This window comes from Peromyscus leucopus, chromosome 20 (genome assembly GCF_004664715.2).
Source record: "Peromyscus leucopus breed LL Stock chromosome 20, UCI_PerLeu_2.1, whole genome shotgun sequence".
Taxonomy (NCBI): domain Eukaryota; kingdom Metazoa; phylum Chordata; class Mammalia; order Rodentia; family Cricetidae; genus Peromyscus; species Peromyscus leucopus.
In genome coordinates this window covers 37,471,319-37,499,286 of record NC_051080.1, presented here as the reverse complement: position 1 = coordinate 37,499,286, position 27,968 = coordinate 37,471,319, and the positions used below count along the sequence as shown (strand labels likewise).

The window sequence follows — 27,968 nt, the reverse complement described above, 5'->3', positions numbered from 1 at the left end:
GAGATGACTTCTGTAGATTTTCTTTGAATCAAGTCACATCATCAGCACTTGCACATTGGGCATAACGGGAAGAAGAGGGGGATGCCTCCTTAACAGTCTGGACCTCAGCAGGGTGATGATAAGATGTAGGGTTAGATGTGACTTTGCAAGAAAATTACAGGCAGTGCCTGAGTCCCTTTGTGTGTGCTGGGGTGCAGTGGCAAGCGGGTCTTCTTGGGAGAAAACACAGTGTTCCTGGAGCAAGTGTCTTTGACATAGACCCATTGGTACATCAGAAGACAGTGCTAAATGGTCACGCTTCGACCTCATATTCTGGGAAAAGCGCTTGCTTTTTTAACATTGAGTTCCCAGGATAATCAGATGAATTACTGACACTCTGTTTAAAGCCTTGAGTTTTAGGAGTTCACATAATTTCTCTGGCCTCAGTTTTTGTCTGTCTGTCTGTCTGTCTGTCTGTCTGTCTCCCCCCCCCCCCAGATTCTCTTATGTAACCTATGTTGGCCTTAACTCAGAGATCAGCCTGCCTCTGCCTCCTGAGTGCTCGGATTAAAGGTGTGTATCGCCCTGCACGCCTGTTTTCTCCTCTTTAAAATGTAATAATGGCACTATTCTACAGGGTAAGATTAAGTAGGATCAACGCATGGGAAGAGCCTGGATGGTTTCTGGTAGATAGAGTGAAACTTGTATTTATGAAGTACATATTGTGAAGGGAAGGCAGTTGATAAGAGCCTGGAAAAAAAAAAAAAAAAAAAAAAAAAAAAAGAGCTGCTCCTCCCTTAGGGTATTTTCAAAATCATGGTCCTCAGCAATCCTAAACTGACAGCCAGGAAATTCAGAACCTGACACGACAAAACTAGTGATCCAAGTCCACAAACAGAACTTAACTTTAATCAGCCAAGACCGCCCTTATTTGCATGACCATTATTTGCATAGATCTGACTTGCATGCCAGAGATTATGTAACAAGAAATTAGGAGCACAGCCCATCTAACCTTCTAGAACTGTCGCCAGCCAATGTGGACTGTTCTCTTTCATGTGGCACAGATTACATGCCAGGGAATGATGCAGAAGAGACCCTGACTTAAAGGACTTTTCCCACATGGAGATCCCATGGCCCGCTACCCTGTATTTTACATAATATGTTTCATATAACCTGCCCCTTCTAGAGTACTCAACAAATTTTTCTCCAGTTGCTGTAGTAGCTGATATCAGCTGGCTGGATACATTTTTAACGAGATAATCTAATATTTGCTAGGGAAACATCCCCAAGCCTATTAAAAACAGATGCTTGCACTTAAGTCTATAGTAACCCTTGAAGAAACTGAGAGGGTGCACTTAGTGGAACACGTGGTTTAATCTCCGAAGAGGGGGCATTTCAGGATAAGCATCTCTGCACAGCGGGCAGGAAGAGAGACGAAGGTTATGTGTGGCAGCGACAACAGCAATGTCACTGGAGAGATAAGTTGCGGCGTGCCACATAGAAGGCAGGTAGTAGGGGCACTAACTCTGAAATAGAATCAAGAGATGGGTCTAATGTAATCAGAAACTTTAAAACTACATAATGTATGCTATTAGTGACTCAGTACTGCATAAATATAAAAACCAAGAGCCAAATCCCTGACCTGTAATCACCTTCGAGCAGCGGCCATTCTCACGAAGGTGGCTTCAGCCAGTAATGAACCATTTAGTATAAAGATATATAAGGAAAATGGAAAGAGTGTAATGCTTTAGGGACTGGGACAGTATGTCAAAAGTACCTTTGGATGAGGTCCAATCCTAGCAAATGGCCACTTTGGGGGGTTAAAAATTAGTCAGATTTTATCAGTTTCACACAGCTCCACCCAATACATTGAAGTTTACTGACACTAAATTAAAACACTTATATGACCCTGTCTTTTATTGCCTTTTAACTATGACCATAAAATGAAATTGGCCAATTTTATGTCTTAGCCTCTTTGACCTTCCAGAATTTTTTCCACACTAGATGCTAAATAAGTGTTTTGTTAATTGAGTGGTATTTTCTGTTATCTCCTCTCAAAAGCTAGGTCTGGATTTTGCTGTGCTACTTAAATTCTGAGGCTGTCCCTAAACTATAATTAATAAAGTGTTGGCTTCATTTCAGTTCTTATAATTTAGATAAATCTTTCCTGTTCCTTGTTTGGGCAGCTCCGGGAAGCTAATTAATATATTATTAATATATTTTATAGGCAAACAAGACTCTGCTTGCTCACACCGCCATGACAAGAATAAATTCAGGTCAGAACTTTTTTTTTCAATTATGGGAAAATGTTATTATAATCATGAAAAATTATTGTTTATATAACACAACTCTGCGCATTAAAACACATTATAGGCTAACAAACGAGGTGAATGGCAACCAGGCAAGCTCTTTCCCAGAGGTGCCAATTACTCAGAGCCCAGCTGGAGCATCAACGTGCCTGACAAGGAACTCAGAAAGGTAACTTTTGAGCATCTCAGAAGAACTTCATTATTATCATTTGTTATTATTCATAAAAGGTTTCATAAAAGTTGTGGTTGATTCCAAACTTAGCAGCAAATTCTGCGATTAACCAAGGTGGTAGCATGGATTCATTTTCCACTCACGGAAATAAAATGCTCCTGGGGCTGGGGACTGTAACTCAGTTGACACAGTGCTTGCCTAGCAGGCATGAAGTCTTAGGTTTGATCCCCAATACCACATAAACTGTGTGTGGTGCACACCTGCAACCTTCACCTTTGGGAAGCAAGAGGATCAGAAGTTCGAGGTTATCTTCAGCTGTATAGTGAGTTCCAGGCTAGCCTGGGCTACATGAGACCTAGTCTCAAAAAAGTGGGGGTGGGCCTGGCAGTGGTGGCGCACATCTTTAATCCTAGCACTCGGGAGGCAGAGGCAGGTGGATCTCAGAGTTCGAGGACAGCCTGGTCTATAGAGCAAATTCCAGGACAGTTAAGGCTACATAGAGAAACCCTGTATCAAATAAATAAACAAACAAACAAACAAATAAAAGTGAAGGTGGGCTGGGAATACATAGCAAATATCTCAGTGGCAGTACGCTTGCTAGCATGTGTGAGGCCCTAATTCCACCTCCCAGCGCCAGTGGTCTAAGAGATGTGGATTGGTCAAGGAAGGCCGACAACCCATGAGTGATATACAGCACCTCTCCTGGACCCCAGTTCCCCCTTCTTTGTTAACTGCCTCCCAGAGACTATTCATTCTCTGGGCCACTTCTTCTTGTGTGGATAAATGGTAGCATCTTAAAATGCTGTGGGAGCCCGAGACAGAGAGCAGATTATTGGGGTTTGGTTGGCCCGGAGCTGGGACAGCAGCCATGCCACACACACAATTCTGAGAAAACAGAATTGCTTTCGGTTTTGAAGAGAACCACAAACCCCTCTATGTCTGGATCCCTTACATGCATCAAATCTGTCAGCAAGAGAGGAGCCGAGACACCAACAACCTACCCGTTTGACTTCTCCCTCAAGGCCAAGGGTGCTCCTTGGATTTTTTTTTTCTTCTTTTTTTTTTTTTGGTTTTTCGAGACAGGGTTTCTCCATGTAGTTTTAGTACCTGTCCTGGAACTCGCTCTGTAGACCAGTCTGGCCTTGAACTCACAGAGATACCCCTAGCTCTGCCTCCCGAGTGCTGGGATTAAAGGCCTGTGCCACCTCCTCCTGGCTGGTCCTTGTTTTTTTTTCTGTTCCTTTCTGGGCAGATATGTGCCATCCCATGAAAACCCAACCCCAGGTCGTGGGCTCTACAGCCACACGGCAATGCCGATGATGATAGCTTAGACTGTCTGGGGCAAGAACAGCTCCAAACACACCTAGAGGTGAGCAGTTGGAGCTGGGAGAAAAAAAATTAGTACAGTTCAGGAAGCAAGTCCCAGTGGTTTTGTTCAGGAGCTCTGGTTCAAGTCTGCAGAGATATGGAAAATACTGACATAACTAGGTAATTCTGCATTTCCCTTTTGAACTCACTGAAAGCTCCCTGATTTGAGGAGTTTGGGGGAGTGTCAGAGAACAAGAAGCTGCTGGCAGGTGATGGGGAGAAGGTGTGTTGTTAGGAAAATTGGCTGGGGTTTGAGGTTAGGGGTGTGCCAGGACTGTATGACATGGAATTATTGAGGGCTGGGGATGCTGCTGAAAAGGCTTCAGAAGTTGGCTCGGGTGTGTGGGCTCTGGGCCAATCCTTTCCTACAGTAACAACGCAGCTCTAATCCAGCATAACAATAAATCCCTCACGTGAGCGCGCACCCCATCACTACCAACATAAGCACAATCTGCTCTCAACAATGCCGGTACTATAATACCCCTGGATCTTTTCTCCAACTTTCCATTTCTGAAAATGATTTCTAATGTGGACCCAAAGAGAAGCAATCAGAAGCCATTCTTGTCGGCTGCTGTTTTAAATAACTGAAGTTATCCTCTGTTTGGGAATACACATGTACTGAGCACATATTATGTACTTGGCAGTCGCTCTATGGCCAACCTTTTAAAAGAGGATTCCTTAAAAAGTCATCTGGCCAAAATAAAACATCTGCTTTGTCAATGCATTAAAATAACAAAACAGGGACTGGGGAGATGGCTTAGTCTTTAAAGCGCCTGCTACACAAACGTGTGATGCCCAATACACATGTTAAATCCAGGTGTGCCTGTAATCCACCAGCTGGGGAGGCGGAGAGACTGGAGGCTCCTGTGGCTTCCTGGTCAGTCAGGCTAGCTCAGTCAACGAGTGCCAGAAAAATAAGATGGAGAGCAATCGAGGACGACACTCACCGTCTTCCTCTGGCCTCTACTTACACTTGTACATACACACGGACACACTCACAACCAGCTCAGGGGCTTCCTTTCAGGTGTGTGTGGAGAGGATCTTGTGATTTAGTCCAGGCTGGCCTTAATTTGTGATCCTCCTCCCTCTGCCTCTCAAGTGCTGAGACTACAGGGGTGCACCATCACACCCAGGTAAGGGGCGTGCGTGCGTGTGTGTGTGCATGCGTGCGTGTGTGCGTGCGTGCGTACGTATGCATGTGTGTGTGTGTGTGTGTGTGTGAGAGAGAGAGAGAGGGGGGGGGATAGGTGTCCTCAGAGGCCAGAGGTGTCAGATCCCCTGGAGCTGGACTTAAGTGACGGTGAGCTGCCTGATGTGGGTGCGGGGAACGAAACGTGGGTCCTCTGGAAGAGCAGTCCATGCTTTTAACTGTTGAGCCATTTCTCTAGTACCAGGATTGTTTCTAATTGCTAAAAGTAATGTTTTTCGCACTCTGTACAAGTGTCTTTCCATAAGGGAGCAGCGTAGCCTCCGAGCCCATGATCCCATGATCCCATGGGGTGCCACGTTCAGTTAGATAAACCACAGCAAAGCTGGCAGGCAAAGAATGGCGCTCACAATTCAAACTTGGGGAACTTTCAAGCTGAAAACCAAGTTACAAAAAAAAAAAAAATGTACAACTTTAACTTTTAGCTCTAATATGGTCTTTTAATGCTCAGTCCAAAAATAGAAAATGCACAGGCAAGCGCAAAGAATAATTTTTATGTTTGCAATATTTATGTTTTTTTTTTTGTTTTGTTTTTTGAGACAGGGTCTTGCTATACAGCCTAGGCTGGCTTGGGACTCACTATGTAGCACAGGTTGATCTTGAATGCTGAGACCTTTATGTCTCTGTCTCTCAAATGCTAGGATTATAGGTGTGCACACCACCACATCTAGCTTGTTTTTTCTTTTAGACAGTCTTGCTGTGTAGCCTGGATCGGCCTGCCTCACCCTCCCCTATGACTAGTAGGGCATGGAGCTGGGGTGAAGGGTAGGCAACACCATGCCCTACTAGTCATAGGGTTTTATGTCTTTATTTCATAGACCCTGTTTGTTTCCGAGGTGGGGGTAAAGGTAAAGGCTTTCAAATCTAGAACCGACTCTTAGGGACAAGCCCTTTTGCAGGACCCTTTGGGTCAACCCAGTTTTCCCTTTTCACTGATTTGAACTGTTGACTCCATTCACCTCCATTTGGGGTACAGCAGCACTGGGGGTGACGGGCTGCGGCAGGCAGAGAGACCTCTGTGACCATCAACACTCACAGCTGGTTCAGAAGTGGTACGTATATGCTCAGCTGTCACATCAGACTGACAAGACCATCAGGACAAACAGAATCCTTCAGTCTTGGAGAGGATTGGGAAGAGGGCTTGAGGCTAGCTCCTGAGGCTCGTGAGGACTTTGGAAGGTATTGTGGGGGTCCTGGTGGAGGTGGTGGTCAAACAAGAGCAGAGGCCCTTTGTTCCGGAGTAGTGAGCAGATGGGTTCCTCGGCACTGTGTGTCCTCCACTCCATGGGTGTGCTTTCACTGTCAAAGCTGTTGAGAAGCCTGCGGCTTACGGATGGAAAGGTCACTGTCCCCAATTCCCTAATTTTCTATTTCAATTGGGCTATGGAGGGAGCCTTGCTGGATTTTATATATCATCCAGTGGCCTTCTAAACCGTAAAGTTGTATAATACTGTCACAATTTCTTTTGGAGAGCATGTTGCAGTTTACAAATTGCTTTTTTTATATACCCATTATTACATTTGCTGCATATGACAGCCCCGTGCCATCCCAGGCGCGTCCCCATGAGCTCTGCCCTTTGACAGCAACTGCTGGTTATGAACATACCCACCAGAGAAAGCAGAACTTTCCACAGCAGCCGTGTTTGCACTAGAAGCTTGTGTCTGCTGAAGCCAGCAGTTCAGGAGGGGAGGACCCAGCAGGGACACTGGGAGTCCCCAGAGGCTGAGATGGTAGCTTTGGGAACTGACTGAGGTCGAAGGGGACAGATGCAGACAGACAGCAGAGGATCCTTAGTGGGGTGCAAGCACACAGTAGGCATCTGCTGAATGCTCACCTCAGCTTCCAGGAGGGCTAGTGTGGAGCTTGAACAGTGCCCGACGACAATTCAAATTTTTCAGAAACATAGGAGAGAGAGAGAGAGAGGGAGGGAAGGGGAGGGAGGGAGGAAGAGAGAGAGAGAGAGAGAGAGAGAGAGAGAGAGAGAGAGAGAGAGAGAGAGAGAGAGAGAGAGAGCTTTTTAGTTTTGAGACAAGGTCACATGTAGCCAGGCTGACTGTGAGATTGCTAGCTCAGGCTGTGAGATTGCTAGCTCAGGCTGGCCTTGAACTCCTGACCCTCCTTGCCTGTACCTCCCAAGTACTGAGATTACAGATGTGCACTGCCACACTCAACTCTCAAAAAGAACAACTTTTTTTTTTTTGGTTTTTCGAGACAGGGTTTCTCTGTGTAGCTTTGCGCCTTTCCTGGAACTCACTTGGTAGCCCAGGCTGGCCTCGAACTCACAGAGATCCACCTGCCTCTGCTGGGATTAAAGGCGTGTGCCACCACCGCCCGGCTTTTTTTTTTTTTTTTTTTTTAAATCATCTTAGGGGCCCAAGGACTGGACCTCAGGATCTGCCCAGAGAAGTGTGCTCATATTTGATGTATCTGCCTTCTGTCTCATTCCAGAACATTCCATCTGTCATAAAAAGCCCATCCTAAAGTGGTGCACTTTGGCAACTGCTTTGTGGAAGGGAAAACAATCAGGATGCTGTTATAGTTGCAATTTAGCCAGGATAAATCTGATGGATGTTGGCAGCATCAACGTACCATTTAGCCTGCCGAAAATCAGTTTACTTTCCTACTTAGAGACATGATACGAAATGAGATTAATCCAGTTGCTGTAGAGTGAATTCAGCCGAACAAATCCCTCTGCAGCTCATTTGAATCAAGACCCACACGGCAGTGGAGTACCGTCTCTGGTGCCTGAGCAAATGCATTGATCTCCCACTTACCGCGGAATTCACATCAGAGCTATTGTCGCTGACAGCGAACTCTTCTGTCCTTAGAGGAGGGTCATAGGAGAAAACATTCGCAGGACTATCGAGATGTTGCATCGAAACTTAGCCTAAGGATGAGTGTACCGGCTAGACCATAAACTCAGCCAAGACCCACACTCCCTGGAGGAAGACTGCAGAATAAAGCCCAACAAAACTGTGAATGCTCTTTTCCGTCCTCTCTTCACTTTCTCCAGTCAAAGGGGCAGTCTGCACACAGCACGCATTTCATAAATACGTTTTGGTGGTAACACTCGCAGGCAGGCAAAACTCCAAGGGGGTCCAGAGGGTCACGAAGCGGTGCAAAAGTTGACGAGAGATGCTTGGGGCAGCAAAGCAAATGGAACTGAGATTCTGTAACCTGACAAGGGGGCTAGGGGCTGCTGAGTGGGGCGGAGTGGAGGTGGAGCTGGGAAAGATGAAAGAAAGCTGCTCTGGTGAGGGGAATGTGGGGTCGGGATCAGGGACACTGTGGTAACTTGGATGGATTCTAAGGAACCCGTGGGTCCTTGAGAAGTCTTTCTCTGCAAAGTTTAAAGCTGAAGGGGAGACAATCTTTCTGAAATGTCTTAACTTCCCTGTTGGAGTGGAAACGACCTGGGGGGACCTCTCCAGTTCTCTCGGGGCTCTTATCCTGTGGCTTTGCAGTAGCCAGGGTCAGAACTCAGCTTGCTTTTTGGCTGCCTTTCCCCACAGCTGGGAGCGCTCGACCCCTTCTGGCAAGTCAACCATATTGTGGACTCAGCAGAAGCCTCTCCTTGATGGGGAGGGATTTAAGAAGCTCACTGGAGCTGAACGCTCAGCTGACCCTGCCTGGGGTCACCCTCTGCGGCTGGAGTGGCTTTGAGGCGACCCAGTTTTAGCCAGTGGATTCTGTCTCCTCCTTAGGTCTCTTTTGGCTGGGTTTACCTGAAATCTCTCCTGTTACTCCCCGCTAATGCTCAACACACTCTCTTGTTTTCCAGGCCTTACAAGATGTTGGGATCATGAGAAAGTATCCACTCTACTGCCTGGCCCACTCTCCATCTCTCCAGCCCACCCCAGCCCCAGCCCTTCTGTACCAATCACCTGGCACAAGTGATTTGCAAAGACCTAGTAAGGCCAGGGTATTTTAAAGCCAGGGATAGATACCTTGAGAAAAGGCTGTGGATACTGGGAACATTTAAATCTAGCAAGGTTGTAACTAACGACTCTCTATACTCCCAAAAATGCCACAGGGGAGCTGGTAAACTGCGTCAGGATGCAGTGTGGGCAAACCCAGGTGAAATCTCTTCTCCCTACCTCGGGCCTTCCCAGATGCTACTGTGCGCGGGAGTCACCCAGAAAAGGGTTTTGAAGTTCAAAGTCAGATTCAGGAGGTTTAGGAAAGAGACTGGGAGCCTCTCTTTTTATTCACTTATTTATTTTCTGGTTCATTGGAGGGAATTGACTTCAGATCTGTTCTCTCAGGCTCACAGATAGATAATGCTACTTACTGATCCTGGATCATGTTGCTGCATAAAGCCCAGGGACTCCGGGTCCCAATCTCTCATGAGAGCTGAGGTAAAACTCTTGTGATCTCTTCAAGATCACAAGAATAAGGTTAAGATGTGCATTAGAGCCGGGCGGTGGTGGCGCACGCCTTTAATCCCAGCACTCGGGAGGCAGAGCCAGGTGGATCTTTGTGAGTTCGAGGCCAGCCTGGGCTACCAAGTGAGTTCCAGGAAAGGCGCAAAGCTACACAGAGAAACCCTGTCTCGAAAAAACCAAAAAAAAAAAAAAAAAAAAAAAAAAAAAAGATGTGCATTAGAATGGCAGGCCAGAGAAGTGAGGATGTTCCCTGCACCTTCCTGCCCTGAAGCCAACTGTTCAGGGGACATTTTGCAATAGACATTTGCATTAGCTTGAATTTATATGTTGTATAAGTTACCCATGAGCTCTCTGTTTCATGCCTAAAATGATGATCTTCAAATTTCTAGTTTGTTAAGATTTTCAGAGGTTTCCAGGAATCCGTCAGTCCCCGAAGCTCGAGATGTTTGTTGTCCATGTGTTGTTACTAACGGCAGAAGGCAGGGTTAGGATGGGGTAGGTGGGGAAGAGCGAAGAGAGCCTCGCAATTGAAAGTTTGCATTATTTAATTCTTTCTTCTGTAATGCAGTTTGGGTGCTTTTTTTCTTTTTCCTCCTGAGCTCTGGGGATGGAATCCTAGGGCCTTGGGCATGCCAGGGTGGTGCTCTGCCACTGACCCACATCCTAGCCCACATATATACATATATGTGTGTGTGTGTGTGTGTGTATATATATGTGTGTGTGTGTGTGTGTGTGTGTGTGTGTATGAGTGTTTTGTTTGCATATATATCTGTGTATCACGTGTATGCCTAGTGCCTACAGTGGCCAGAAGGCGGCACTGGATCCCCTGGAACTGGAGTTACAGACGGTTGTGAGCTGCCATGGGGGTGCTGGGAATTGAGCCTTGGTCCTCTGGAACACCAGCCTCTTGGCTGCTGAGCCCTCTCTAGCCCAAGTTTAGATGCTTCATTGCTTAGAGTATTACCGTTCTTGGCTGGAGCCAAGCCTGTGAAGTGTTTGCAGCTGTGAAGAATGAGGACCCGGGCTGGGTCTCTCAGAACCCATGTGAAAGGCTGGGCATGGCAGCCTGTACCTGAAATCTCAGCACTAGGGAGGCAGAGACCAAAGAACTCCAGGGGCTTGTTGGCCCAGCCAGTCTAGCCAAATTGGTAAGCCCCAGATTCAGCAAGAAACTGTCTGAAAATATAAGGTGGAGAAGACCATTCAGGAAAGACATCCACCATCAACCTCTGAGCTCCACAAACACATGCGCATCTCTACACACCTGTACACCCGTGCACACATACATCTGTATACACCTGTATACCCGTGCACACACACACATTCAGGAAGATAGATATCCGCCGTCAACCTCTGGCCTCTGCAAACGCAAGCACATCTGTATGCACCTGGACACCCGTGCGCACGCGCGCGCACACACACACACACACACACACACACACACACACACACACAAGAAAGAGATTGTAGTTCTCTTACTTTTCACATCAATCCAACACCAAACCCCTCTTTCTTTTTTTAAATACATGGTCTCACTATGTAGTCTTGGCTGGCCTGGCATTTGCAATGTAGACCATGCATGCCTCCACCTTCCAACTGCTGCCCATTTTCTTATAAATCTAGAATCCTCAGTCATGTTGGAGAGTCTCCAGGAACATGACAAAGAAATTCATCATGGAAATTAAAGTACAGAGATCTTGTGCTTTTGGCCCTGGTTATCAGGAAAGCCATTCCTGATTCACACGCTCTTTATACTATTCAAGAGTCACAATCGATCTCGTAAAGAAGAAAGGCCTTATGGCATTTAGTCAGTCTGCAAATAATTTTACTCAAAAATTATGTTAACCCCACACAATGTTATTACAACACCAAATCAGACCACCCAGTCATGCCTTTGTAGTTGTTCAAATAAATGTCCACTAGCTGTAACATGTTGTGATAAGGGTAATCAGATCTTCTGAATGCCCAGAGCTGACACACAATTTTTCCTCCTCTCATACTATACTACCTGAGTTAACACTGACTTTGGGTTTTGTACACACCTAAGTCTCTGTGTAATCTCGGGAAGGAAATGGCCACTCACATTTGTTACTGTTTTAGAGCGGGGTCCCAGCATGTCGAAAGACACAGATTTATTTCTCCAGGGCTGCAGATGACTTACAGCTAGGAAAGAGAACACAGTTCTAATGCCTTTGAGGCCGGGGATCAGCATGAGATTAGCTGTGCTGCTACACTAGCTGATGAGCACTCACCTCCCTGGAGGGAGGGAGAGCTAATCTGCCTGTTCCGGAATATCCTGACAGGTGGCTATCACTACGATCAAATGTAATAAGGATAAATGTCACTTTTGAACCTCTGTGCCTAGTGTTCTCTCTCTCTCTCTCTCTCTCTCTCTCTCTCACACACACACACACACACACACACACGCGCGCGCGCGCGTGCGGAGAGGGGGTGTAGCGAGGACAAGGCAGATCGTAGCAGCTCACAGCACATGAGAACTCTGGGGTTCTAACTGACCACAGTTTCTGTATGAGTCAGCCCTGTGACATAACCGCCACCAAGGCTAATGCAGTCGTGGGCCGTGTTAATAGGAGTCGAGGGTGGAGACTCAGGGAAGAATAGCCCTGTGGTGTTTGCACCGTCAGAGCTCTGTTCCATTTTGGGCACCTTGGCTAAAGAAGGGTTCTAAATTGGAATCCTTCCGGAGAGGGCCACTTCAAATGATGGCAGCATGCAAACCTGCATCCCAGGAGTTAAAAGAGCCAAGGATATTTCTGTTTGAAAAAAAAAAAAGAAGACCCTGGGGCTGGAGAGATGGCTCAGTGGTTAAGAGCACTGACTGCTTTTCCAGAGGACCCAGGTTCAATTCCCACCACCTACATGGCAGTTCACAACTGTCTGGAACTCCAAGATCTGACACTCTCACACAGATATACATGCAGGCAAAATGCCAAACCACATAAAATAAAAATAATAAATAAATTATAAAAAAATAAAAATAAGAATACAGTTTGCCAAGCGGTGGTGGCGCACGCCTTTAATCCCAGAACTCAGGAGGCAGAGGCAGGTGGATCTCTGTGAGTTCGAGGTCAGTCTGGGCCACAGAGTGAGTTCCAGAAAAGGTGCAAAGCTACACAGAGAAACCCTGTCTTGAAAATCAAAAAAAAAAAAAAAAAGACTGGAAGGGACATGAGGGAGTAGGGGTTCTGTTTCCGGCACCCATGCTGGGTGGCTCACAAGTGCCATCCATATAAATAATAAAATTAAAAAAAAATGTAGCGAGCAACAGAGGAAGACATCCAACGCTAACCTCTGACCTACATGTTCCTCCCCCCCCCCCTCTCTTTCCTGGATACATCACTGCCTCCTTTTGCCCTCAGGCATGCCTCCTCCAAGAAGCCCTCTCTGAAAGTCCCCACCCACCCCCAGTCATTCTCTCTGTGGTCTCCTCGGCATGGACTCCACGCTACTGTAGCAGTTTCTTCCGCTTCTCCTACTTTCCCGGGGATTATTCGTTCTCCGGTGAAGAGGACTCTTTAATGGTTTTGATTTTTATCCTCCTAAACGTTCTCAGGTCATCCGGGTCCTGATCAACAAGAGACTAAGAGAATTTCTGCAGACAGCAGCCAAAAAGATGAACTGAAGTACCTGGACAGGGGATCTTTTCTAGCAGCTACACGACAAAGCGTCGCAGCTACTCCCTTGATGCTAATAACTGAATCAAGCCTCTGGTTTATGACATAATGGGAGCCGACAAAGTTGGCTGTGGTGTACATCTTACTCCCTTACGTCTGCATTTTCACATGCAAGCTGCTCATCCATGCTGCAGAGAACTAGCCCTGTCTAAAAGTCGCCTCTCCCCGGCTCCAGGGACTTCTCTCTGGCTACCCCCCCCCCCACTTCACAGTTGCCCTTTGTTTATTTGGATATTTGTGGGGTACTGGATGTGACAATGCTGTATGGATCCTCGGTTCATGAATTGTATTGCGGTCTATTTATAAATATTGATCTAAGAAATCAAAATGCCCCAGAATGGATTTGTTTAAATAAGAAAGTAACGTAGAAGACATTTCCCCAATGGGATGCTGCATGTTTTGCAGTCTAGAAGAGATACACAAAAGCTTTTGAGGCGGTCATGCATGAATCTTCCAGAATCTCCTGTGAGTTGGGTTAAAGAACGGTGCCACTTCGTTCAAGGACAGAGGGCGGTGGATGAGGCAACCTGAGCCACCTGAGAGGCTGACAAGAGAGCACAGCAGCCAGGAGCCCCACGCCTGCGTCATCACTCTTAGTGAAGGGTGGAGTGTTAATCTCCAATAGTCCGAGGCCCTGGCACGGTACAAATTATGCGCCGATTTATTCGGAAGATGTGGGTATGACCCCACGGCCTGGAGTCGAGTTAGAAACTTTCAAAAGCAGGATGGCTGAGAAACACAACCTTGACTTGCCACCATCAGTGGCAATTCACAAATATAGGCAGTCACCTCTGTGGCTAGCCAGCCTGTCTGTGCCAATGGCCCTTGGGGAAGGGATCTCTATGTCCTTCTTTGGTCTTGGGGCTTTTGAGAAGAGAGCTCATGATTCTCCCACTGCCTAGTCCATTTTAGAGATATTTAAAGGATGTGTGTGTGGCGGGGGACAGGGATGAATGTCCAGGTTTGAGCGTGTGTGTGTGTATGTGTGTGTGTGTGTGTGTGTGTGTGTGTGTGTGTGTGTGTGTGTGTGTGTAGGCTAGAGGTCAATGTCAGTGTCTTCCTCAATTGCTCTTCACCTTATTTTTTGAGGCAGGGTCTTTCAATGAGCCTAGAGATCATTAATTCAGCAAAGCCAGCTAACCAGTGAGCTTTATGGGTTCTTTATCTCTCCTTTCCCAGAACCAGGATTCTAGGCACACACACATCTACACTTAATCTTTTTTTTTTTTTTTTTTTTTTTTTTTTTTTTTTTGTGGGTTCTAGGGATCCAAGTCCAGGTCCTTCGGCTTGTGTGGTGAGCACTTTCCCAACCTGAGCCGTCGTCTCAGCCCCAAGGATATAATTCTTAATGAAAAATCATGTGGAAGGCAATGTGTCCTTCCAAAAGAACAACCTCTTTAGAAAGACAGGGTCTATCAGCTCTAAATAAGTCCATCAGCATTATTTATGTTCATGTTGCACTCTGAACTGCCCTCGAGGGATAATAAAATAGTGTGCTACAGATCACAGGGTCAGAAGATAATTGCTGGAAAAGAGCCCTGCGGCAAATGAGGGGCCCGGCAGAATGACACCCGGTGGCCTGCAAAGGCACGACTGATATTTATTGTTCCTAATAAGATTTGGATCTTGCAAAGGAATCTATCAAGATAGAAACAGACGACAGCTCTCGTGACTTACAGGGAAGGGTTGAGGGGTCTTGCCACGTAGAGCAAAAAGAGTCATTTACTATCCGTCCCCAATGGGATCCTTAATTCTCAACGGAAAAACCAGAGGGCATCGGAGAATGCATGCTATGACCTCTCCCTTGACCAGAGGAAACTGAGGCCCAGAGAGGGGAGTTGTGACCTGCTCAAGGTCAATCAGCTGGTTCTCTTAGGCAGAGCCAACAGGTCTGCAGAAGCTGGGTGAGGGTTCCTGTGACAGGAAAATGGAATGCCTAAAACAACATGGGGAAGGGTGTAGGGCCCAGCTGATGTCGGCCATATCACCTTGAGCGAGGCACCTAAACTTTGCTGTTGCCTCTCTGCAAGGTTCGAGGTAAGAGATATGTGGTTTATCCGCCTTGAAGACCTTACCTAGATCAAGTGAGATAGTGTGCGGAAACCTGTTTTTTAAAATCCCCTCAGGCTCAGAGTAAAATAAATCTAAAGAAATGTTCCTGTTGGGCTTATATGGATGGACACTAGGGAAAAATCTATGTGAAGGAGTAGGAGGCTGAGTGCAGTGTGGACCCTCCCCGCCATACACTCCCCCTCCCCCACCTCTCCCACCACTGAGAACCTGGTGCTGTGCGTATCAGTGTTATTTATAGGCAATTAAAAAATTGACACATAGGTGTTGAAAGTTGCCAGTTTTCCTAGTGTATGCTTGAGCTCTGCTTGCTGCAACCGCTTAATGATTCAATAACACACCTTTTGGTAACAGTTCTATGTAAGGGAAGAGAAGTTTTTCAGTTGAGTGTGTGTGTGTGTGTGTGTGTGTGTGTGTACAAACATATGTGTGGTTTCCAGAGGTTAACATCAGGTGCCTTTATCAAGTGCTTTTTTTAAAAAAATTTATTTATTTTATGTATATGAGTGACCCATCTTCATGCAACCAGAAGAGGGAATCAGATCCCATAAGACATGGTTGTGAGACACCATGTGGGTGCTGGGAATTGAACTCAGGACCTCTGGAAGAGCAGCCAGTGCTCTTAACCACTGAGCCATTTCTCCAGCCCTATCAACTGCTTTTTATCCCATTTATATTACTTAGTTGGAGACAGGGTCCCTCACTGAACCTGAAGTTTGATTCTGCTAGGCTGGCTGGCCAGCAAGCCCTAGGAATCTTCCTGCCTCGGCCACCCCAGCTCTGGGATTACAGATCTGAACTGCCGAACCAGGCACGCTGGGAATCCAAACTCAGGGCCTCACGCTTCTCTAGCAAGCACTTTACCTACTGAACCGTCTCCTCGCCTAGATTTCACACTTCACTCCTTTACCGAGGACTAAAATCTCTAACTTCTAAAACGATGAACAGAAATCTCACGCTACAAATCAACCAGGTTCTCCCCCATTCGTGTTCTCCCCTGGTAATAAGTCTTAGTTATTTAAGTTCTTCCTGAAATTCGTATTTAACAAGAGAACGATCTACTCATTATTGACTGAGTTCCCACAGATTTCTCAGCAGTTTGTGTCTACGATTTTCCCATAAAGCACTAGACAAAAGACTCAAATCATAAACCATGTGGAGGCTGACACATTAAGCCCGAGTTTCTGGAAGGCTGATGGGTGGAGAGGGGGAAAAAAGCCCAAAACAAATGAAAAAGTATTCATTGTGATCAATTGATCAATTAGACTGCTTTTCATTAAAAAACATGAAAATGCAGAAGCAACTTAGCAATGATGGTCCTAGGAATGCATAAAAGCATGACTAATGCTGGATTCCTTTTACTCACTTATTTTTAGTTCTCTTTAGAAAATTACACTTGAGAGCCTTCCGTAATGGCAATTAAGGGGTAGATAAGACCGCCACAGCCCTGGAAAGGCTTGTAATGCTAATGAAGGGCTGGGACCAATCCCTAGCCGGGGAAGCTGGATAAAACTGTATGTTTCTGAAGTCACAGACTGACTTAGGCAAGGTCTGAGTGCCTGAGATAACCAGCCGCCGGCATTACTACCAACAGCAGACATCCATCTTCCTACAAGGAAACCCAGTGTGGCCTTTATGAATTGGACAAGGCTTCTACTCCAGTGTTTTAGTGGTAAAATCTTTTTCAGTACAGCAATGTGAAAAATGAGAAGGACTCCCCCCTCCCAACTCTATCAAAATATCATGTTCTGCCCTGAGGCTCTGAGGTCTCATAACTCCTCCGTTGTATTAGTCTTTTCCATTCCTGCTCCCTGCCTTCTAGTTCTCCTTCCTCCCTTCCAACTCTTCCAGGTTCTTAAGTTCCCTGAAGAAGGTCCTAAGCGATGAAAATGCTGTAAGTGTACAAATCTATGCTTCACAGAATGCCATTCTTATTCGAAAGACCAAAGCTTGCAATGTGTTTGGGTAGCCACGCTAGATTTTCAACTTCAACCCTGAGTATGGGTGGCCCTTTTTGCTGATTTCCATTTAACCCTGTCCCATCACTCTTCTTTCCACATGCCAGTCATCACAGAGAATGTTCTGGAATCAGACCGCTTGGGATCCAACCCCGGCTCTGCTGTGAGTGACCTCATGTGAGGTACTCTGACCTCCTTGCACCTTAATTTTCTCATATCATATTTTCAAAAAAGCACAATATCGCTCGCTAGTGCTTTTTTGGCTGCTCCAGGAGAAGTAAACAATTTAATGCCCCGCGAAGGGTTAGATTGGCACGTGAGGTCCTGAGGTGGCGTGTACAAGCGATATGAGAGGCAGAGGAACAGATTAGCCACGAGGCTGTAACAGCAGCAGCAATAACACCAACAACACACTGTTTTGTATAAATTATTCAATCCTCTGACAACCCCACTAACACCCTCATTACTCTCCCTGTGAGGCTCCAGAAACAAAAACAGAGACTGACTTTTGTTCAGCTCACCCAGCAAATGGTAGGCTGGGCTCAGATTTGGGCTGTTTGGCTCCACAGCAAGTACTCACTCAGTGTAACATCGTTATTACTGCTATGTGAGTCTAGGCACTCAGCTACCTCCAGTCTCTCAGCTACCTCCAGTCTCTCAGCTACCTCCAGTCTCTCAGCTACCTCCAGTCTCTGTCACTAGTGGTGACTGCACACGTCTTATGCATCTTCAAAGTGTATTAAAAATAGATATGAGCACCGATGGAATAATGATTTAGGTAAAGACGAGGACCTAAAAATCATCAGATGGAAGCAGTTGGGAACAGGACGTTAGCACAGTGCCAAGGTGTCACCCCTCCGATTCCTTGTTAATTGTAAGAGGGAGCAAGTACTTTTATAATGAGAGAGAGAGAGAGAGATCCCCAAACTTGGCATTGTGAATGGTGGAACAATCTACAATGATATGCCTCCTAATACAATGCATTATGGACTACCCCATGGCACCTTATGAAAAATGTCCAATCAGAATCTCAACATGAGCTGGCCAGAATGGGTAAAGATGCTTGCTGCCAAGCCTGACAACCTGAGTTCGATCCCCGAATCTCACACGGTAGGAAGAGCTCCGACTCCCACAGGTTGCCCTCTGACTTCCACGCCTGTGCCGACACATGTGCACCCACACACGTGCACACAGAGTAAAGAAGTGAACAGAAACACCGATCTCGATGTGCTTTTAGTCCTAACATGGTGTTCGCGTGAAAAGCAAGAGGCACAGCGACAGATGAGCCATGAGGCCACAGCCAATTCAGAGTGTGGGGCATTTCTGCAAGAACACTGGCCTAACCTGGAAAAAAAATCCCCGGTTGAATAGAGAGATATTCTGGATTCTGGTTTTTTGAAATAATGGGATAGGTGACAGCTGGGGGCAAAACGGGGAAGGTTAATATGGACTAGCCTTTAGGTAGTAGACATTAAGGACTTCTGCCTTTGTAGCCATAGCGATGGCTTATATAAGAGAATGTTCTTGTTTGGGGGTGTGAATTGAATTATTCAGGAGTGAACTGTCATTCAGCTGCGACTTTACAAGAAATCCAGAGAGAAACACAGCAGTCAGAGCAAGTGTGGAAAAGGTCATGTTAGTAAACCTAAGTGGGGCGCGCTTAGCATTTCAACTTTTCCTTAAATTTGCAAATTTTTTTTTTTTTTTTTTTGATAGGGTCTTGCTGTGTAGCTCTAGCTGGCCCGGTGGCCTTGAACTTGCAACAATCCTCCTGCCTCTGCTTCCCAAGTGCTTGGGACTGCAGGCGCGTGCCTCCAGGCCCTGCTTAAATCTGTATGGAAATTCACTTTCCTCATGAGTCATTTCTATCACTGTGTGTGCTGTTGTAATTTCACTAAATTCTCTAAAACTTTGGACCATGCTTGTACACGTAGAAAGAAAACGACTTTTAAACATGACTTACTGAATCCTTATTGACTCAAGACTATTGAAACCAATGTGAACTCTGTTAGAGACCTTGCCACCACAGTACAGGGTGTAGCACTAGTCCTGGCACAAAGCAATTGTCCAAGAAATGTTAGGGAAATGTTTGTTGAATGAAGCTGTGATTTCCTGAAAATTCTCCAACAGTATAAAAATATAATAATGAAGGGAAAAAGGCAGAGACACACAGGATTGAGGTGCCTCATTATATAAGGAGATATGAGGAACAAAGACTTTAGTTATACAAAATGAGGCTAAACTATTTTACCTTTTGATTCAAATAACTATCCTAAGCAACCACTCTTGAACTTTTAAAGATATTTGCTTATTATTATTTTATAATTTATTTTATATTGTTTACATGTGCACTACATGCTACGGCATGTTCGTAGAGTTGGAGGAACACTTGTAGGAATAGGCTCTCTTCTACCATGTGAGTCCCGGGTGAACTCAGGGCGTTAGTTTTGGTGGCAAACATCTTTGTTTGCTGAGCCTCCTGGCTGCCTCCCTTCAACAAATTTTGAGCTTGCTTCATGGGAGCTTGAAGATTCTGTCCCTTGAATCGACCCAGAAGCCACTGTGACTTAGTTAAGGAACCCCAGTGGAATCACACTTAATGACATGTTTGTGAACAATTACAGACTTTTTGAGAGCCAGAAAGAGGGGTGAATTTTGCTCAAGTTCAGGCATGAGCTCTTTAAGCCACCAATACCAGCAGGTGCTACTCTCTGGGAATCAATAAATACGTGGAAATCAGGATCACCGGCAGCTCTTCCAGAAGGCTCTGGGCAGCAAGAGAGATGTGTTTTGCACAAGATGTAGGAAGGAAAGTGATCAAGATTTAGAGAAATAATAATGTTCCCATCATGCATTTTCATGCCGCCTTTCCCTGAGGTACGTGGTATTTATGTTAACTCTTTTATTTTTATGGTGTCCCTATGAGGTGGATATAAAACAACTGAAGGGCTAAGACATGGAAGCTATTGTTAGCAACAAAGGACATTTCTTCATATTGAATAGATCAATCACCTCCTTCCCCTCTGCTTCAGTAAAGTCATTTATAAAGATGAAAGCTATCACAATTTAGGGAGAATAGGATTAGAGCTTAACTATGTGGGAGACTCTCCGAGTTGAGTCTAATAGGGTGGTTTTCTTCAGTGATGTGGGGCTGCCTCCTTTTTTACAAAAAAACATAACATAACACACACAAAAGTTCTCAAAAATGCTACAAGTTAGAAGTTTTTAAAACTTGGCATGGAAAGACACTACTTATAGTGGCTGCTCTTTGAAGTAGGACCTCTCTAAAATTATCTTGTGAACATCAGGATTTGTAGGCCATGGCAAGTCACTAAAGGAGACCACATTTCTTAAATGAAAAATGAAGAAAAAAATAAAGAAAAGGGACTCATAAAGAATCAACAGTTTATGACAAAATGTACCCACATGCAAGACTCTTCCATTGAAGTTTCCTGCCCGCTGGCACCATGGATTCATGATTGCTTTTTCCCTATGGTGTTTTAGATTCTAAGCAGCCCCCTTTAATTTGACTATGGATATGTACTTTTAGTAATATGCAAATTGTTACATATGCCTTATTAACGAGGCTGAATTTGAGGTAAGTAGATGTGGTCATTTTTAAGCTGGTGAAAACCTGGTCTTTGCATCCCTTCCTCATGTTCTGGAACAGATGGGGATGGGAGCAGAATTAGAGATGACCTTAAAGATGCCACAAAACTATTAATAAAGAGACAAAGATAGACAACACCCTCTCCTCATATCTTCCCACATGAAGTTTTTTTTTTTTTTTTTTTTTTTTTTTTTTTTTTTTTTTTTTTTAATTAAAGGAATCCAAACCAGTGTTTGTCATAACGAGAGCAAATGCCACCAGAACTAGCAGTTTGAATTGGTGCAGGAATTGAGCAGGAGACAGTTCCTGACCTCAGACTCAGGGCTCCAGTCACTGATGCTCAGTCCTCTGCCACCTGCCATTCCTCAGCTTGGATTAAACGCTGAACCTTCACCATTGGAGGGAGATTTTACTTCTGTGAGTCCAACATCCGAAGTCTTTTCCAGACTTGTTCTGATTTGCTACGAGCCCAGTAAAGATCGAGTCTTCTCTAATTCGTTTGACAGAAGTGGAATCCTATCGCTACCAACACAGCCATGTGGATGAGACCTGGGCTGACAGACTGAAGTATTAACAGCAAGGTCTAGAAAACCACTGGGACTAACCCTCACTTGATTCATTTGGCTCACAGGGAGCAGAACCTTGAACACACTCAAGGTTTCTAGAGGGTGTGCACCCAGGCGGCGTGACATACCTTTTGGAAGCGAAGAGGTTGAGTGTGTATCTTGGCTTTGACAACGCGTTATTAGAATCGCCTTTTGCCAGCGGGAAGATGCATTCGCACGTCAAGATGACTGCGCTTCTGTGTACAGCTCTGCCTTGTGCTGGCATCCGAGGGCCACGCTGAAGCAGGGTGCAAGCCCCAGATCCATCAAGACCGCTTCCTCCTCGCTGCCTCTTGCTCTCCCTCCAAGCTACCCCCAGCCAGTCTAGTCTGTAGGCAAACCACACAGGAACTAGCAGACACCCAGCTGCACAGAGTTGGGTGTGAGCCTTTGACTATGTGGTTTTGTTTTCTTGCTGCTAGAGTCACACACCAAGATGCAAGAGGTTCACCGAAACGCGCGTCTGCTCCTTTAGGTTTCGGTTTTAACAAGACCCGCCTGCCCCCAACGCTCATATTCACATGAGATAACTTCTGATCTTGGATATGGCCCGTTAGCAAGCTGCTGCTGGCTTCAAGGGAAGCCCTAACTTCACATTCCCTCCATCCAGAGAAACACAAAGGCTGCTGGGAAAAAGTCAAAGTCATCCTGATCAATCGCAATGTTAAAACCTCAGAGAAATCGCTTGCTTAGTGTATCCAGCCCATCACCCAACTCTTAGCTTGTGATAAAAACCTTGACCCAAGAAAGAAGAAACAGGGAGGGAGACTCTCAGCGCCAGGAGTTCTGTTAGTCACTCACACCAACTGAGTTAACCAGCCAGTGAGCTGGGGGTTCTGAGCCCAGGTTTGCCACTATCATGAGCAAGGATCTTTCCTTAGACCCATGGGACTTCACATTCTCTTGAGCAAGATGGACCCAAGGCTACCGAAGGCTTAGGATTCATCATCTCCCTCAGCTTTCCTAGTTCTGCTCTTCGCTGTTCTAACCTGCCCTCCCCCCCCCCAATGCCACCTGCAGCCTGTGCCCACAGCGTCTTCCTCTCTCTTTGTTCTTGTACCTTCTGCGTAAAAATGAGACATATTTCAACTGGCTGAGCAACACCTTTAGAGTCTGGAGGCTGGGCCCAAAGTGAAGAGGGAAATATTGGGATTTCGCTGGCATTAATCCTTGGGGAGTTTTCTCTATTTGAAGTTCTAAAATTTTAACTTACTCTCTATTCCTGCCTCTGAGATTTACTTTTTAACCTTTTTCTCATTATAATTGCTCACTTTTTTTTTTTTTTTTTGGAGACAGGTTTTGTTATGTAATGTAGCCCAGGGTATACCTGGAATTCTCCAACTTCTTGCCATAGCCTCAAGATGGGTCCAGCCAGATCAAGTGCTGGGCTATAGATGTGTATTACCATAGCTGCTTACTTAAGCTCTTTAATTGAAACAGGAAAGAAGCCTGGTATAGCGTTGGCAAGCTACCTTGGTCATAGTAGGTGCTCAGTAAAATATTCATCAAATGAGCTAGAAGAAGTAATTTGCTGCCCCCAACTCTCTAGTAAGGGGATTTTAAGAAGATTTTATTTTAGTTTGAATTATGTGCATATGTGTGTAGGTATGTGCATATGAATGTAGTGCCCATGGAGACCAGAAGAGTGCTGGGTCTCCTGAAGCTGGGGTAACAAGGCCATAGGAAGCTGCCAGACATGGTTCTCTGCAAAAGCGGTTCGTGGTCTTCTCTATGGGGTCATTTCTCCAGCCCCTTTTCTTATTAATAAAGTCTGTACAATTTTCTTAAAACTAAGTTGATTGTGAACAGGATACTCATTATTTTCAAATTACAAAGAATTTTAAAGGGGCCATGTCTCTGATTTTACAACAGTTAACACTGGCTTCAGGGTCCCGCTTTTGTGATCTAAGGACCTTCTTGGGTTCCATCATTACATTAAACAGCTCCGTTGCCAAGTTTCTGAGCTCTGAGAGCTTCTGGCCAGCATCCTTCTCAGCGGGAGTTCCCAAGGCAACAGCATGTTTCAGGTTAACCACACTTGCATGGCTGGGGTGTGAGCCGGAAGGGAAAATGGCGAATGGTTCTATCCAGAACCTCTCAGGGAGCTTTCATCATGCACCCTAACGTGGAAGCTACTTTCCCACGGGGTACTGTTCCCCAGGGAACAGAATCCCTCCCCTTCCAAATAAAGAGCAGAGTGCAGAGCTGAAGAAGCTCAAAGAGAATTAATTTTGCTAGCAAGTTCTGGCTGACTGGCAGGCATGATAGCACACAGGTTGGGGATGAAGCCACTTCAGTGGTTTACTTCACAACAGCTCTGTGACTGAAGGAGGACCAAGTCACAGCTTAGGAATAATGACCCTGATGTGAGGACATCTGCATTTCAGCCTTCACCATCAGGAGCTACTAAAAAAAGGCAAGTCATTGGGAGGATTCAGGAATGTGTGAAATCCCACTTATCCTCAATGGAGAAAATTTCCTTAAAAACCACACTTGCTTAAAAAAATCCAGCAACTCCTTTTGAAGGGTCATTTTTCATAACAGGGTTTATATGCAATTGTGCTTCATTTCATTTTTGAGTAAAATACATACTTCTGATTCAACAGAGTGCATTCAGATATTCAGTCACTCAATCGAGTGTGGACACCTCCTCCATGCATGGCTCTAGGGGCAGGTTAGGAATGTCCTGTAGGCCAACATAACGCAGCCCTACCTTGCTGGACACTACGTTCTGGTAAAAGCAGAAACAAGGCCACACACTGAGGAAGAGCTCCAAGGTGGAGATCTGGGGTAATAAGGACCCACAGCTGTGAAGCCTCAGGAGGAGAATGAACTTGCCACATTGAGTGAGGCAGAGAAGTAGGTTCATAGGTCAAAGAGGGCAGAACACCAGGTAGAAGGAGCCTGGCTGGCTGTGGCTACACCTTGAGACTTTATTCTGAGTGCAATGGGAGCCAGTGGGAGACTCTGACCTGAGTGTAAGGTGAGCTGCCTTGAGTTTGACATTACTCAAGGATTCCCCGTGACTGTCCTGTGAACACTGTCCTCTGAGCCTCACAGCCATGGCCATCTTCACCAGAGCAGCTGTGATCACAGGCAAGCAGTCCTCAAAACCTAGCTTACTGGTGTTTCTTCACAGCATTAATGAGGGGCAGGGGACGGCCCTTAGATGGGTCCAGTCGCTCCTTCCTGCACCCTTTCCCTGAGCTGCCCCAGCTGCACGTGGTCTCAGAAGATGAGAGCTTAATCAGAGGGGGAAATTCATCTATGCAGCTATGGGGGAGTCATGGTGACTGTTTCAGGGGATGGGGTGAAGGGATGGGGGTGTGTGGTCATATTTCTGTCGGGAACCCCTCACTCATGGGCCTGTAAGTCAGCGATTCTCAACTGTGGATTGCAACCCCTTTGGGGTGTCAAAGAGACCTTTCACAGGGGTCACCTAAGACCGTCGGGGAAACACAGATGTTTACACTGTGATTCATAACAGTAGCAAAATTACAGCTATGAGGCAGCAATGAAAATAATTTCATGGTTGGGGGTGACCACAACATGGGCCGCAGCATTAGGAAGGTTGCGAACTACTGCTATAAGTAAACCCCGTGAACTCACAGGTTCACTAAGCTCAACTTGGGCAGAATATTTATTGTGGTCTGTTGTTGGCCCCTATGTGGGATAACAGATATTTATATTTTTTTCCAGGAAAGGCTTATATAACAAACACTATACTGTAAGGCAGTGGTTCTCAACCTTCCTAATGTTGCAGCCCTTTAACACAGTTCCTCACGTGGTGACCCCTAACCATAAAATTATTTTCATTGCTATTTCATAACTATAATTTTGATACTGTAATGAATTGCAATGTAAATATTTTTAGAGATATAGGTTTGCCAAAGGGGTTATGGCCCACAGGTTGAGAACCACTTCTGTAAGAGAAGAAGAAGAGGAGGAGAAGGAGGCGGCCAGCATTGCCCAGGATGTTACTGTAGCAGTCCAGGTGGAAGTGACGGTGGCTTAGTGGAGTAGAGGGGTCAGGGGACCGCTGGACTCAGCACCCAGAGAGTGATGATCAAGTTTAGCAACAGACAGGTGTGGCTGTAATCCCAATACTCGGGAGCCCAAGGCAGAAGGATTGCCATGAGCTTAAGGAGAGTTTAAGGTACATTGTAAGGCTTGGTTCCCAGAACCCACGTGGTGGCTCACAACTGTCTAGAACTCCAGCTACAAGGGATTCAATTCCTTCTTTGACCTCCTTGGGCACCAGGCACACTTTGGTGCATAGACGTACATGCAGGCGAAGCACTCAGTGGTGAGGCTTCTTAAAAGCATCTTACTGCACTATGTTCACTTTTTTTTTTTTTTTAATACAATGCCTGTTTGATGGCATGAAGTGAGAGGAGCGGGCATTGTGGAGCAGCCTAAGGGGAGCAGGCACGGTAAAGCAGATTTTGGATACCTTGTGGGTTACTTGAACAAAGCACAGCCATGACTCAACAATCTATCTGATAGCCATTTCGTGACTCATAGAGAGGTAGTTCGTACACACATTTCAGGTCCCAGGTGGAATGGAATGGGATGTCCAGAGCATTATGCTATCAAAGTGGCATTGAATTTAAACTTTATGATTTTTTTTTTGGTTGGAATTATCCACTTACTATTTCTAGGCTATAGTTGATTGTAGGTAACTGAGAGTGAATTTGGAGCTGTGGTGAAGGAAGTACTGTATTTCTGTCTCAGGGCCTTCTTCATTTATTCTCAGAATTCCCACAGCATTCTGTCCTTTCAGGTCTTCTGAACACATGCAGAAGAAATTCACTCTAGAAAAAGAGAACTGAATAGTTTTTAAAAATTACAATCTCAGCCGGGCAGCGGTGGTGGCACATGCCTTTAATCCCAGCACTCGGGAGGCAGAGGCAGGAGAATCTCTGAGTCTGAGGCCAGCCTGGTCTACAGAGTGAGTTCCAGGAAAGCTAAGGCTACACAGAGAAACCCTGTCTTGGACCCTCCCTGCCAAACTGCAATCTCTGGCCTCACAGTCCAGCAAGTAGAATGGTGAGTGAAAATCTCAATAGAACTCACAATCAAGGACGGAAGATTGTCCTAGATTGGGGGAAGTGAGGACAGAGCTGGACACCAGTGATTAGGGGGGAGGGTCCAGTTAAAGCAGTGGGTATCCTAAACAGTCTGTATCACCCATGTGCTCCTACAAGCTCTCCTCCTCCAGGAAGTCTTTGCTCCCATTGCACTCTACGGCTGCCTTTGTCATGGCAACCTTTTATGCTGGTGCCTTTGCTCAGACTATGATTTCCCTGCATTCATAGCACAGTGACTACCCCACAGCAGATTCTTAATGAGAGTGAATGCAGTTCCTCGTACGTAAAGTAGGATGATAATGACCCATTTTAGCAGATCTTTGGAATGCACATAAGATGTATGTAAATTATAATGTAATGTATAAGGTTCTCATTTATTCCCTCAACTACTTCATTGAATAAAATCTAAATATCTTCGAATGATGTTCAAGGCCCCAGACAATCTGTTTTCCAGGCTGCTGCTGGCTACACTTTAATTATATTATTTCCAGTTAAGTAATATTTCAAACACACCAACTTCTTTCCGACCTCTCAGGATTTTATATTTTACTTCCTTATCAACATGTCAGTATCAATAATGTTGGCTGTTACAACAATTGAAGCTGTGGAGGGTAAAAACAATCAAAGCTCACTTTTTACTACGAAGTATTTTTCCTACCCTCTGAGTCTTTCCATCCTCGTCAAAACTTCATTCAGTTACCAACGTGTTTTAAAATATGATCTCAATTATACTGTCAGTGTCCGTAGGGAGGAGACTCTTTGGGACTTGCCTGTCACTCTCTTCCTCCACTGTTGTCCCACTAATAGCTTTTTCTACGGTCACGGTGACTAGAGGACTTGTAGTTTTACTGAGATAATAGGTGCTCGAGGCTTTTGTGTCTTTATACACGATCCATCCTTTGTCTCCGAGGCCCCTCTTTTTTGTCTACCCTGTGAACTCCCTGTCATCCTTCACGATTTAATTCAGATGTAAAGTGTTCCGTGAAATCTGCCCTTAAATACACCTTGGCAGAATTAGATGCTCTCTCCTCTCTCATTATGCGATACATATCTTGTCACAGTCTTCGATGACTGTGCCTGTCACCTCCACTAACCTGTACACTCACGCAGCAGAGGCTTATGCTTTATCTCTGGGTCCATCCTGCCTGGTACAAAGCGTGGGCTCACTGCTGACGGGCTAAATATATCAAAGACTAGCCCTCGGTGAGACCTGGAGCTGTCCTTGGAGCGACTTCATCGCTGACCATTAGCTACACTGCTTCACACCTCTAGGCAGTCGGTGCTTGTGGGATGGCGTTTCTGGTCCATTTGCAACAGTAACACAAATTGTAAAAACCTAGAAAGCAAAATCAGAACAGTGCCAGTGACGGAGACTGTATCACAAGGACGTTTGCCTTCGATCTGTTTGATCCTCTCCCGCCAGGATGAATGAACCGGCTGGAGACACCTGGCTAGGGGCTCGGCAAGTGGTGGGCACTCCGGGGCCGGAAGTGGGGAAGCGGAAGCAAGGAAGCGGAAGT

General features: G+C 45.6%; 1 protein-coding gene across 1 annotated transcript in view; it reads right to left on the bottom strand.

Annotated features, from left to right (window-relative positions):
- Grap2 (GRB2 related adaptor protein 2) overlaps window positions 1–21,756 on the bottom strand; it is a 75,838-nt gene extending 54,082 nt beyond the window's left edge. The window contains exon 1 of the mRNA XM_028871188.2: window positions 21,448–21,756. The gene's annotated coding sequence lies outside the window, so the exon portion shown is untranslated. The remainder of the gene's footprint in view (window positions 1–21,447) is intronic.
- Window positions 21,757–27,968: the final 6,212 nt, after the last annotated feature.